General features: G+C 46.2%; 1 protein-coding gene and 1 long non-coding RNA gene across 4 annotated transcripts in view; one reads left to right on the forward strand and one right to left on the reverse strand.

Moving 5' to 3' along the window:
- Positions 1-3,441: 3,441 nt before the first annotated feature.
- LOC145535365 (melanoma antigen preferentially expressed in tumors-like) overlaps positions 3,442-12,778 on the forward strand; it is a 33,487-nt gene continuing 24,150 nt past the window's right edge. For 2 of the 3 annotated variants that reach the window (XM_081563785.1, XM_081563781.1), the window contains exon 1: positions 3,442-3,676. The gene's annotated coding sequence lies outside the window, so the exon portion shown is untranslated. The remainder of the gene's footprint in view (positions 3,677-12,778) is intronic. The other variant, XM_081563782.1, reaches the window with a different exon arrangement.
- On the reverse strand, positions 4,766-8,766 carry LOC145535366 (uncharacterized). Its single transcript, XR_014075391.1, has 2 exons — positions 8,665-8,766; positions 4,766-7,495 (listed from the first exon to the last, which is right to left on the reverse strand). It is a non-coding gene; the product is annotated as an uncharacterized LOC145535366 (long non-coding RNA).

Below are 12,778 nucleotides of genomic sequence, written 5' to 3' on the forward strand. Positions count from 1 at the left end.
TTGTTTCAAGTTCATCTCTGGTTCCATTAGGTCACAGACACTTGTTTCAAGTTCATCTCTGGTTCCATTCTGTAGCTAAATCTTCTATTGTCACATTTCTAGGCTTAGAACACTTCTTTCTTCTTGAGATAAATGACCTGGGTATTCAAGAGTGGGACAGCCACCATGTTTCTTCCCGCTTGCAGTCTAAGCCTCTAACTCCCAGATTGTGATTGTCAATTCATTTGGCATCACAAATGACAGATGTCCTAGATTCACAAAGATCTGGGCTTGTTTTCTTCAATTGTAGAGAGTCACCCTATCATTTGACCTTTGACTGTGTGGATCACAACAAACTGTGGAAAATTTTGAAAGAGATGGGAATATCTGACCACTTGACCTGTCTCCTGAGAAATCTGTATGCAGGTCAAGAAGCAAGAGTTAGAACCAGACATGGAACAACTGACTGGTTCCCAATCGGGAAAGGAGTATGTCAAGGCTGTATACTGTCACCCTGCTTATTTAACTTATATGCAGAATACATCATGGGAAATGCTGGAATGGATGAAGCACAAACTGGAATCAAGATTGCCAGGAGGAATATCAATAACCTCAGATATGCAGTTGACACCTCACTTATGGCAGAAAGCGAAGAAGATCTAAAGATCCTCTTGATGAAAGTGAAAGAAGAGAGTTAAAAAAAGTTGGCTTAAAACTCAACATTCAGAAAACTAAGATCATGGCATATGGTCCCATCACTTCATGGGAAATAGATGGGGAAACAGTGGAAACAGTGACAGACTTTATTTTTTTGGGCTCCCAAATCACTGCAGATGGTGGCTGTAGCCATGAAATTAAAAGACACTTGCTCCTTGGAAGAAAAGTTCTGACCAACTTAGACAGCATATTAGAAAGCAGAGATATTACTTTGCCAACAAAGGTCCGTCTAGTCAAAGCTGTGGTTTTTCCAGTAGTCATGTATGGAAGTGAGAGTTGGATTATAAAGAAAGCTGAGTGCCAAAGAATTGATGCTTTAGAACTGTGGTGTTAGAGAGGACTCTTGAGAGTCCCTTGGAATGCGAGGAGTTCCAACCAGTCAATCCTAAAGGAGATCAGTCCTGAATATTCATTGGAAGGGCTGATGTTGACGCTGAAACTTCAATACTTTGGTCACCTGATGCAAAGAACTGACTCCTTTGAAGTGACCCTGATCCTGGGAAAGACTGAAGGAAGAAGGAGAAGGGGATGACAGAGGATGCAGTGGTTGGATGGCATCATCAACTCACGGCCATGAGTTTGAGTAAACTCCGGGAGTTGGTGATGGACAGGGAGGCGTGGCGTGCTGCGATCCATGGGGTCCCAAAGAGTCGGATAGGGCTGAGTGACTGAACTGAACTGAAGTGACCCTATCATTTACAGGCCAACTACAACAGACCACCAGCACTCTAGGAAAGCAGGGGGGAAATTAGCTCACCTTTGGACTTGTTTGAAATGGACAGGAGAAAATAAAAATTCACTTGTGGGATATTATAACTGCATGGGGCAAAAAAATGTCCTCATCATTTCAGGGGATGGGAAGAGCTGAGTATAATTTACTTAATCCAAGAATAATAACAGATGGGATCTGAGTTCCATTACTCCCAGGGTAATTTTTCTAGAAGATGGATCCCAGGTGTTTGCTATATCTAGGTGAATAGAGTGATATCTTTATTGGCTAAATATAAGGCACACAGAGGAAGGAGGCTGGCGGGCTATAGTCAACGGGGTCGCAAAGAGTCAGGCATGACTGAGTGGCTGAGCAAGGCACAGAGGGAAGCCGGGGAATGAATCATTCAAGGGTTCTAGTCTCGTGACTTAGTTTCAGGAAAGAGACAATGGCTGGTTAATGTGCATTTAATAATCAGGCTGTGAATTTTGTCTAGCTGGATTTTTCTAATCTGATTTGCCAATATTGATATATTTTAAGAAAAATCTTCACTTTGGATTTGCTTTATATAAAAATGTACTCTGAATGGATCCCTGTGGAAATGACTGTTGGTGGCAGGAGAGTTGGTGGATATAGACATTAGACTGAAATGAAATTTTGCCTTATAGTTTACAACTGAAATTTGGTATAATTGATTTCTTTGAGATTCTGAGCTAGTTTTATATCTCCACATGAAGGAGATAGAAATCTTAATCTTAAACAGGGAAAGATGGCTCCATTGAATGCTGCTCACCATTTAAGGGGAAAATATATTCATATATACACACCCTGAAATGGTGAGGACATTTTCCTCCCATCCAGTTATAATACCCCACAAGTGAATTTCTTTTTTCTCCTGTCCATTTCAAACAAGTCCAAAGGGGAGTATGTGTGTATGTGTATCCGCTCTTCTTCAACTCAAGCTAAAGGAGAAGCCCAGAAACGTGCAAAGATGTTCCCTTAACTCACTTAACCAGAGAAGATAAACAAAACACAGAAACACGGTGTCTGTCTGACCCTTGAATACTCACGTCATTTCTCTCAAGAAAAATGAAGTGTTCTCAGGCTCAAAACGTGACAAAAAGGTTGGTTCAGCTGTAGGATGGGACCTGTATTCACAGGCGGATACTTTACCAGTGATCCGCCTGGATTGGCAGTATGTGCACAAGATTAAATATGGTAAAAAGCCAGTTTCTGTAGCATGCGTGTGATTCATTCAACCTAGAAGAAATGGCCATTTTTACCATTTTGTGTATCCGTCCAGAGATTTTCTCTGCAAATGCAAGTACACCTAATAATATTATGATCACATACAGGCCAGGCACTCTTTTAAGCTTTCTACATATATGGTTTTATGTATTCCTCCATTGTTTATTTCCAGTCTATATTCCTAGTTCTAGTGCAGTATTCTTGCCTAGGAAATTCCATGGATAGAGGAGCCTGGTGGGCTATAGTCCACGGGGTCACAAAGAGGTGGACAGAACTGAGCACACCTGCACGGAACAGTGTGGCACAAGCAGCTCTAACGGGCATTAGAACCTGTTTTGCTTTTTGGTTTTCTTCTCTGGTTGAGTGAGTTAAGGGGACATCTTTGCACATTTCTGGGGGCTGAACGAAGTTCTTCTGAGGATTGTTTGAAGCCACTGGACTAGATTATCTTGGAAGGTTCCTGGGTTATTTTCTTACAGTGGCTGTAACAAATTACCATGAACCTGGTGACTTAAAATAACACACATTTATTCTCTTCTAGCCCCAGAGATCAAGTACAAAACCGGCTTTACTGGGTACAAACCAAAGTTTCTTGGCAAGGCCACTGTCCCTTTGGCAGGCTTTCTCTAGGGGAGAATTTCTTAAGTTGCATTTTTTACATCTAGAGCTGCATTCTTATAGTCCTTGCCTTGTGACCCATTCATCCCTCATCCAAGCCAACAACATAGTATCTTGCTTCAGTCGTAACACTGCCCTCCTTCTTCTGTATCAAATCTCCTTCTCCTTTCCTCTTTATAAGGACACACTAGTACATTGAGGGCTCACCAAGCTAGTCTCCTGGTGGCTCAGACGGTAAAGAATCTACCTACAATGCAGGAGACCTGGGTTTGACCCCTGGGTCAGGGAGATCCCCTGAAGAAAGGATTGGCTACCCACTCCAGTATTCTTGCCTGGAGAATTCCATGGGCAGAGGAGCCTGGTGGGCTATACTCCATGGGGTCACGAAGAGTCGGACGCGACTGAGTGAGTAACACTTTTACTTTTCGCTTTTGAGATAGTCTCCCCATCTCAAGATCCTTAACTTAATCACATCTGCAAAGTCCGTTTTGCCAAATCAGGTATCGTTCACAGATTTCAGGCACTAGGGCATGGATATCCTTAGAGGCCATTGTTCAGCAGACAACAGTCTGTCTTCTGACCCCTGCAAGGACTCAAATCCATCCATCATGCAAAACATATTCATCTCATCCCAATATTCCCCAAAGTCTCAACATATTACCTATCAAGTCCAGAATCTCACCTGTAAATCATTTAACCAGATATGTGAGAAACTGGGTATGATTCTCCCTGTGGCAAAAATTTTCTCCATCAGTGGGTCTGTGAACTAGTAAAAAAGTTACCCCTTCCCAAAATACAGTAGTGGGATAGGTATAAGATAATAGTTACAGACATTCCCACTCCAAATGGGAGAAAATGAAGAAAAGAGTTATTGACTCCAAGCAATCTTGAAATCCAGCTAGGTAAACTCCACCAGGCTACAAGGCCTGGAAATCATCTTCTGTTTCTGGAGATTCTGGCCTTCGTGCCTGAGGGTCTATACTTCACATCGAAGGTTCTGTACTCAGAATCATCCTTCCATTTTTCTTGAACGATACTACATGTTTGCAGCTGAGTACTTTTTATCAATTTGTTTCCTTCCTGTAGGTTTTTGGGAATCTAACACCCTTTTTCATTTATATGCTGAAAATTTGCTCCTAAGACATGTCCTTGATATTTTCTAAAACAATTCACCATTCTTTATCGGAGACTTTTTGGATGGATAGAAAAGATCTTAACTTCACTTTAATTTTTGTACATATATTTGTAGCATAGTTGAAAGCTTTTTCAGTCATATAGCTAGTTTTTAATTTCTTTGAGGATATCTATACCATGCCTCCAATGTACACAACCCACCTACTTGGTGCTGAGGAAGATGAGGAAGATAAAATCCTGCTGTAGACCTGGATATAGAGCTGTCAGAAATGGTAGTGTGTAAGGTCCAGGCAGAAGCACTGGAAAGGTGTGACCTCTGAGGGGAGAAGGAATTTAACAAGAAAAAAATTAAGAAACTAGTGTTTTTAATTTATTTATTTATTGGACGAATGCTGCAACATGTGGGATCTTAGCTCCCCAACCAGGAATCCACCTCAAGACCTGCGGCACTGGAAGTGCAGAGTCCTAACCAACCACTGAACCGCCAGGGAAATCCCACAAATAGAATTAAGTCGGAGGCATTTTCTATGGTGTCTTCTTTAAGCCAAATAAGCATTCAGTTATTCACAAGTTGTATAAATTTTGCATTTAAAACATCACTGAGAACTCCCCTGGTGCTCCAGTGGTTAGGACTCAGTGTTTTCACTTCCTTAGGCTGGGTTCAATCTCTGGTTGAGGAACTAAGATCCTGCAGTGCAAGCTGCATGGTACCCACGCACCCACCCCCAAATAATCAATGAATCAGTTCACTTCAGTTCAGTCGCTCAGTCATGTCCAACTCTTAGCGACCCCATGAATCGCAGCATGCCAGGGCTTCCTGTCCATCACCAACTCCCGGAGTTTACCCAAACTCATGTCCGTCGAGTCGGTGATGCTATCCAGCCATCTCATCCTCTGTAGTCCCCTTCTCTTCCTGCCCCCAATCCTTCCCAGCATCACAGTCTTTTCCAAGGAGTCAACTCTTCACATCAGGTGGCCAAAGTATTGGAGTTTCAGTTTCAACATCAGTCCTTCCAATGAACACCCAGGGCTGATCTCCTTTAGGATGGACTGGTTAGATGTCCTTGCAGTCCCAGGGATTCTCAAGAGTCTTCTCCAACACCACAGTTCAAGAGCATCAATTCTTCGGCGCTCAGCTTTCTTCACCGTCCAAATCTCATACCCATACATGACTACTGCAAAAAACATAGCCTTGACTAGACGGACTTCTGTTGGCAAAGTAATGTCTCTGCTTTTCAATATGCTGTCTAGGTTGGTCATAACTTTCCTTCCAAGGAGCGACGGTCTTTTAATTTCATGGCTGCAATCACCATCTGCAGTCATTTTGGAGCCCTCCCAAAATAAAGTCTGACACTGTTTCCACAGTTTCCCCATCTATTTGCCATGAAGTGATGGGACCAGGTGCCATGATCTTAGTTTTCTGAATGTTGAGCTTTAAGCCAATATTTTCACTCTCCTCTTTCACTTTCATCAAGAGGCTTTTTAGTTCTTCTTCACTTTTTGCCATAAGGGTGGTGTCATCTGCATATCTGAGGTTCTTGATATTTTCCTGGCAATCTTGATTCCAGCTTGTGCTTCTTATAGTCCAGCGTTTCTCATGATGTACTCTGCATATAAGTTAAATAAGCAGTGTGACAATATACAGCGTTGATGTACAACATTTCTTATTTGGAACCAGTCGGTTGTTCCATGGCCAGTTCTAACTGTTGCATCCTGACCTGCATACAGGTTTCTCAAGAGGCAGATCAGGTGGTCTGGAATTCCCATCTCCTTGAGAATTTTCCCCAGTTTATTGTGATCCACACAGTCAAAGGCTTTGGTATAGTCAATAAAGCAGAAATAGATGTTTTTCTGGAACTCTCTTGCTTTTTTGATGATCCAGAGGATGTTGGCCATTTGATCTCTGGTTCCTCTGCCTGTCTAAAACCAGCATGAACATCTGTAAGTTCACGGTTCACGTGTTGCCAAAGCCTGGCTTGGAGAATTTTGAGCATTACTTTACTAGCGTTTGAGATGAGTGCAATCGTGCAGTAGTATTAGCATTCTTTGGCATTGTCTTTCTTTGGGATCACAAAGAAAACTGCCCTTTTCCAGTCCTGTGGCCACTGCTGAGTTTTCCAAATTTGCTGCCTTATTGAGTGCAGCACTTGCACAGCATCATCTTACAGGATTTGAAATAGCTCAACTGGAATTCCATCACCTCCACTAGCTTTGTTCATAGTGATGCTTCCTAAGGCCCAGTTGACTTCACATTCCAGGATGTCCGGCTCTAGGTGAGTGATCACACCATCGTGATTATCTGGGTCGTAAAGATCTTTTTTGTACAGTTCTTCTGTGAATTCTCATCACCTTTTATTAATATCTTCTGCTTCTGTTAGGTCCATACCACTTCTATCCTCTATCAAGCCCATCTTTGCATGAAATGTTCCCTTGGTATCTCTAATTTTCTTGAAGACATCTCTCGTCTTTCCCATTCTGTTGTTTTCCTCTATCTCTTTGCATTGATCGGCGAGGAAGGCTTTCTTATCTCTCCTTGCTATTCTTTGGAACTCTGCGTTAAAATGGGAATATCCTTCCTTTTCTCCTTAACTTTTTGCTTCTCTTCTTTTCACAGTTATTGGTAATGCCTACTTAGACAGCCATTTTGCTGTTTTGCATTTCTTTTCCATGGGGATGGTCTTCATCCCTGTCTCCTGTACAATGTTATGAACCTCCGTCCGTAGTTCATCAGGCACTGTCTATCAGATCTAGTCCCTTAAATCTATTTCTCACTTCCACTGTAGAATCATAAGGGATTTGATTTAGGTCATACCTGAATGGTCTAGTGGTTTTCCCTACTTTCTTCAATTTAAGTCTGAGTTTGGCAGTAAGGTGTTCATGATCTGAGCCACAGTCCCCTCCTGGTCTTCTTTTTGCTGACTGTATAGAGCATCTCCATTTTGGCTGCAAAGTATATAATCAATCTGATTTCGGTGTTGACCATCTGGTGATGTCCATGTGTAGAGTCTTCTCTTGTGTTGTCGGAAGAGGGTGTTTGCTATGACCATTGCGTTCTCTTGGCAAAAATCAATGAATAAATTTACACAATTTCTGTAGTAGCAAAAGAAGGAAATGTGTTAAAAGTAAATATTATAGACTTTATGCTAAGATGCCTGACCAAAGAAGAGCTTTGCTAGTCAGTGGAGAACTGGTTGCTACTGCCCCCTTGCTATTCCTGATTGGATGGATGGTTTAGTGAGGCACTGGGATGGGCCCCGCCAGGGTCTGCCCAAAGGCCTGGCTGAGCATTAAGACGGTGGATCTTGACTATGTACATAGGTGAACCTGCAGGAGGATCATTAACGCGGTTCTGAGAGCCTGGAGGCCTCTCCAGGCAGCTCTCCAGCCTGCCCCCAGGCGGGACGGGAAGGGGGCAGGGAGGCCGCCTGAGGCCGGTCCACGCCTTTGCAAGGACCTGGCGCCTGGGCGGCAGGCAGTCGGGGCTTAGTCTTCTGAAAGGGACGACAGTGAGAAGGGGTGGCGTGAAGCGATTGGGTGGGAAGGCAGCTCCTCGCCCTCTCCCCACACATCTTCGTCTTCCTCTCCTGCCTACACCCAGAACACCCTGAACCCTGTCTGGAGGGCCAAGGCGAGCCCCGCCTTCGCGTCCCGGGACGTCTTCTCTGGCGTGTCTCTCCTGCCCGACCTCCCTGCCACGTCCCTCGAGGTTATGTTCCAGGGTTCCGTGGGGCCCAGCCCCTCATCTCCAATGCTCCTTCGTCACTGTGGCCAGTTACAACACCTCCACCCCACCCCCACCCCGGAAGTGCCCGACCAGCGCATAGCCTCACGTGTGTCTGGGGCAGAGCCTCAGGGCTAGGCGGAGTGGCTGAGGCTGCTACCCTGCGGGGATGGCTTGCAGGCCTGCAGCCCAGCGTTTTTCCCAGCCTTCTGCGCCTCGGGCCTCCCCTCCGTCGGTTAGGCAATTTCTCCCCCTCCTCGCCTGTGGCTGGGAGGGTGCCTGAGACGCGGGTGCGGGGAGGGTCCCGGGGTTTGGGAAAGACAAGGGGCGATCGGGGAGCCAGGGGGTTCTGCCTGCTTTCCAGGAGACCTGGGGTTGTCGTCGGCCGGCGGGCGCCCAGCGCCCAGTGATCCCTAGTCAGGGGCCCAAAGCGCGGAAGCCTGCGTGCCCCGGGCGGTCTGTAGGTGGAGCGTGGTGGTCCAAGGCGGGGTGGCGGCTGTGGGGCGCTCCGCCCCTGCTTTGTCTGCCTCGCTGTTACCTAGCCTGTCCTGGGACGGAGGTTTAAAGGCTCCTGGGGAGGTCGGCTGTCCGCCTTGGGGTCGGGCCCGCGGCTAGTCAGGAGACTGGTCTCTTCTTCCCCAGATTCCGCCGCTCCAAGCGGCTGTGGCGCCCCCTGGCGCCACGGTCACTCAGGCGTAGGCAGGCGGGAGGGGGCTACCCGCAGCGGTTGTCTTGCCTGCAGCCGCTTGTTCCCCTGCTTGGGACCCTCGTCCTGGAGGGAGGAGGGAAACCCCTCCGCCCCCCACACCCCCAGAGCCTGTGCGGTGTCAGAGGCTGCCCCGCTGGTCCCTGCCTGGTGCCCCATCTGGAACTTTCCAGACCAGCAGGTCCGCTGTTTCCCTCCTGGGCATCCTCCTGGGTGAATGTGCCTGGCCAAGGGCTGGTCTCTCTTGGGATGGGAGGGGGGCTGAAGTCAAAACCAAACTGGCAGGACTCTTAGCAGTGGATCAGAGTGTGTCTTGCTGATCAAAGGCCTGCACACCCTGCTACCCCAGTGCTGCTCTGCTGGGGGTGTCCTCTCAGGCCCTCCAGGCCCTCCATCCCGCTAAGTGCAGACATGGGGGCACCTGCCTTTGTGGCAGATGCCTGGGAACGCTGCCCATGAGAAGGAAGATAGGAAGACAACTTACATAGAGGCCCTGGCTGTGGCCTCCGCGATCGGCCCCTCCTCGGCAGCTTCCACGTGCTTCAAGCAGTCTCTGGGCCTGCTCCCCTGGGATGTCCAGCATGGGGAAGATCTTGCAGTCCCCGCGGTGCATGTGGTGCCAATCCGAAGGTGGTCCCCGCCCTGCTATTGGCCTAGTCGCGCTTTCCCCGCCTCCTCTGCGGCCCCCTCCCCACTGTTTTCTTATCTACTAACTGGGGGCTTCCCAGGCTGGAGGAGGGGCATGCTTCCCTGGTAAGGGGAGGAGGCTTCCCTAGTAGGGAGCTGATGACTAAGGGGTAAAGAATCAGCCTGCCATGCAGAAGACCTGGGTTAGATCCTTCCGTCCTTCCACTGGGAAGAGCCTCTGGAGAAGGAAATGGCAACCCACTCCAGTATTGCCTGGGAAATCCATGGACGACAGAGCCTGGCAGGGCTACTTACTGCCCATGGGGTCCCAAAGAGGTCGACATGGCTGAATGACTAAATATGCCATGACATATAAGTGACAAAGTAGGCAAGAGATCAACAAATAATACACGTAAAATGGAAAACCCTTCCTCAATAAACCTCTAGATAGATGCCAAATCACATTAGCTTAAAAAATGAAAATTAGGAGACATAATAAGTGAGAAAGCCACCTTGAAGAAAATTTTACATGATAGTAACTCTTAAAAATAATATACAATCATCCTAAACACTTTAAAATATTTTAGGTAGGTAAGCACATTAGCTAAGGACAAATGCATTTGGAAAGTTTGCACCAACCTAGGAAATACTGGATATCTAAGAGTCACGGTGATGGATTCATATAGATGGAAGACGCAGAATGACTTTATCTTCTAAATACACATTTAGAGTGTTTAATATTTTGTAATTAGCAAAATTTGTTGAGTGAAACACTAGAAAATATATACTAATCGGTTGACCAAATATTCACATGTATTTTTAGGTTTTCTTGAAGGTTTATTTCAGTGTGTGTCTATTTTTTGTCTTTCACTTCCATCATCCAAACTGTTCACAACTCTTGTGCAGATTTCTCTTCAGCTCATGCAGGAGATGGATTTCTTCTTTCAGGTCACAGAGACTCCAGAAGAACTTGCTGTTAGGAGAGAGAAAATTCCAGAAAGTTCTGCCTGATACCCTGTCTTCACTCCCTCTCCCTTGCTAAGTAAGCTGGTCTGAGACTTCCAGAGTTCCAATTCTGTCTCTGATAACAGGGAACATCAATCCACATTGTCCACATTTTTCAAAAAGAAGCAGCATGACTTTTCCCCCTACTATTATTTCAGTGCCCACTAAGCTCCGCTTCCTGTGTCCTTTATGCTTTCCATTTCTGTCCCTGGTATGCCCTCCCTGGAACGGGCTGGACTGTCATGCAGCTACTTTCAGTACTTTTTGCAGCTTTGATCTTCCTTCAGAAAAATCTCATAATATGGCAGCGGGAGTTTATTAAAAACTATTCATGGTGGTATCGTGTTCCTTCAGTAGAGCTCAGTCCCAGTGTCTGCATCTCCGTGTAGCATCTGAATGACTCCTGACAAGCTCCTATATTTCATTAAGCCTCAGCAGCCTCAGAGAGGGCCAGGACCTGGCAGTTCTGCATATCAGAGTCCTGATCAGAACACAAGAAGGAAGAAAATATGAAGCAGGAGGCACAGGGCCTGGCATGCAGCAGGCCCTCAGAGATCCCTAGATTTGTAGATCCAAGTAACTGGGACCCAGGCCTCCTGATTTTAGCTACCTGCTTCTGCATGGGTGGCTCGGTTTCTAAGGGTTCTCTCGGTGTTACACCGGTAGCAAAGTGGGGGTGGGGGGAGGGCAGTAAGAACTGGGAGCTCAGTCTCTTCTGGCCCCTAGGGCTCTCCTCTCTCTGCTTGGAAAAGGAACTTCTTTTGAGGACTCATATTGCTTATGTGGCCCTGACAAGGTGATTTAGAGACGATTCTTGGTTCCCTTGACCATTTTTCCTTATTTTTCCAAAAACCCATGACTTCATCCCATAGACTCTCCTCACAAACACTCTTTGAAGACCTGGTCACTGCCCACAAGCCAAACTGGGTGAGTCAGTCACCATGAGTTCTTGACCTTAGAACCCTATATGGTAGGTGGGATTGTGAGATCCTCCCCACCCTAACCCACAGGACACCCAGGGCACTCCCCTTTACACAGATGATGGTGGCACAATGGCTCAGGTTGATTGTTTTCCACTCTTCTAAGGATGTGTGTGGAGTGAGCCCTAACACATATGCCATGATTACATGTGATGAACCTCTCCTCTTGTGGCTAAGCTCATGGCTGATGTAGAATCTTCCCTCTGCTGAAGGGGAAAGGCTCTAATCATGTGATTGCTTGAGTCTTGCAGAACTCCAGGCTCATAACTACTCCTTCAAAATCTCTGCGCTAAAAGACTTGACTAAACTCAAGCATGGCTTCTAGCAGTCTATGTCTTAGAGACAACCCCAGACTGGTCCCCTCTGCCCCACCTTTAATTGTATCCTTGAAAAAGCTCAATGCTAACAATAGGATTTGCTGTTTGTTGCATCTAAAACTTGGTAGCAGACAGATATTCCCCAGTACTCACTCTTAGAGCAGTTAGATATCTTATAGTTACAATCCTTTCTCCTCAATTTGAGATGAAACATTGCCTCAAGGACCTGAGAGTCATCGCTGTGAAGTGCAAAGGTTCAGGGAGATAACCCTCCCTGTTGTTCCCTGTCCCTATGGGAGGTTAAGGGCCTAAGTTCAGTGAACACCTTGTTTCAATTTACAGCACTGCTTCCTGTCAGCAATACAAGAGAAGACTGTTTCTCTTCCAGATAAGTGAGAGAGAGAAAGTGTTACTCTTACACTCAGGTGCAGATCTTTGCAAGCCCATGCACTGTAGCCTGCCAGGTTCTTCTGTCCATGGATTTCTCCAGGCAAGAATACTGGACTGGGTAGTCATTCCATTCTCCAGGGGATCTTCCTGACCCGGGGATCGAAGTCAGGCCTCCCGCATTGCAAGTAGATTCTTTACCATCGTGCCACCAGGGAAGCCCCACATAAGTGCTAATTACCAAATCCAAGTAGCTGCATCATAGGAAATAACCCCCTACTCCACCCCCATTCAAACACCCCTCAATGACTTTACCTTAGCATTCACCCATCTGTAAAAATGTCTCCAGCCTTCATTTCAGGGATTCAAGTTCAGTTCACACTGGACAGTTTACAAGTTCAGTTCACAGTGGACTTTCTTCCTATATGTTGTTGTTCAGTTGCTCAGTCGTGTCCAACTCATTGCAACTAGTGCTTGGCGTTGTTTGTCTTTGATTCCTCTCAGGATAAATATTTGGAGAGAGGGGAGCGTCCCTGGGGTGGAGAGTGTTGAAAATCTTGGGATTCATAATTGGATGAGGGAAGGGCAGAGAAATCACCCTTACCTTTGAATCCTCACACGAACCATTCA

The sequence above is a fragment of the Giraffa tippelskirchi genome, chromosome X (genome assembly GCF_054371585.1).
Source record: "Giraffa tippelskirchi isolate mGirTip1 chromosome X, T2T-mGirTip1v1.2.pri, whole genome shotgun sequence".
Taxonomy (NCBI): domain Eukaryota; kingdom Metazoa; phylum Chordata; class Mammalia; order Artiodactyla; family Giraffidae; genus Giraffa; species Giraffa tippelskirchi.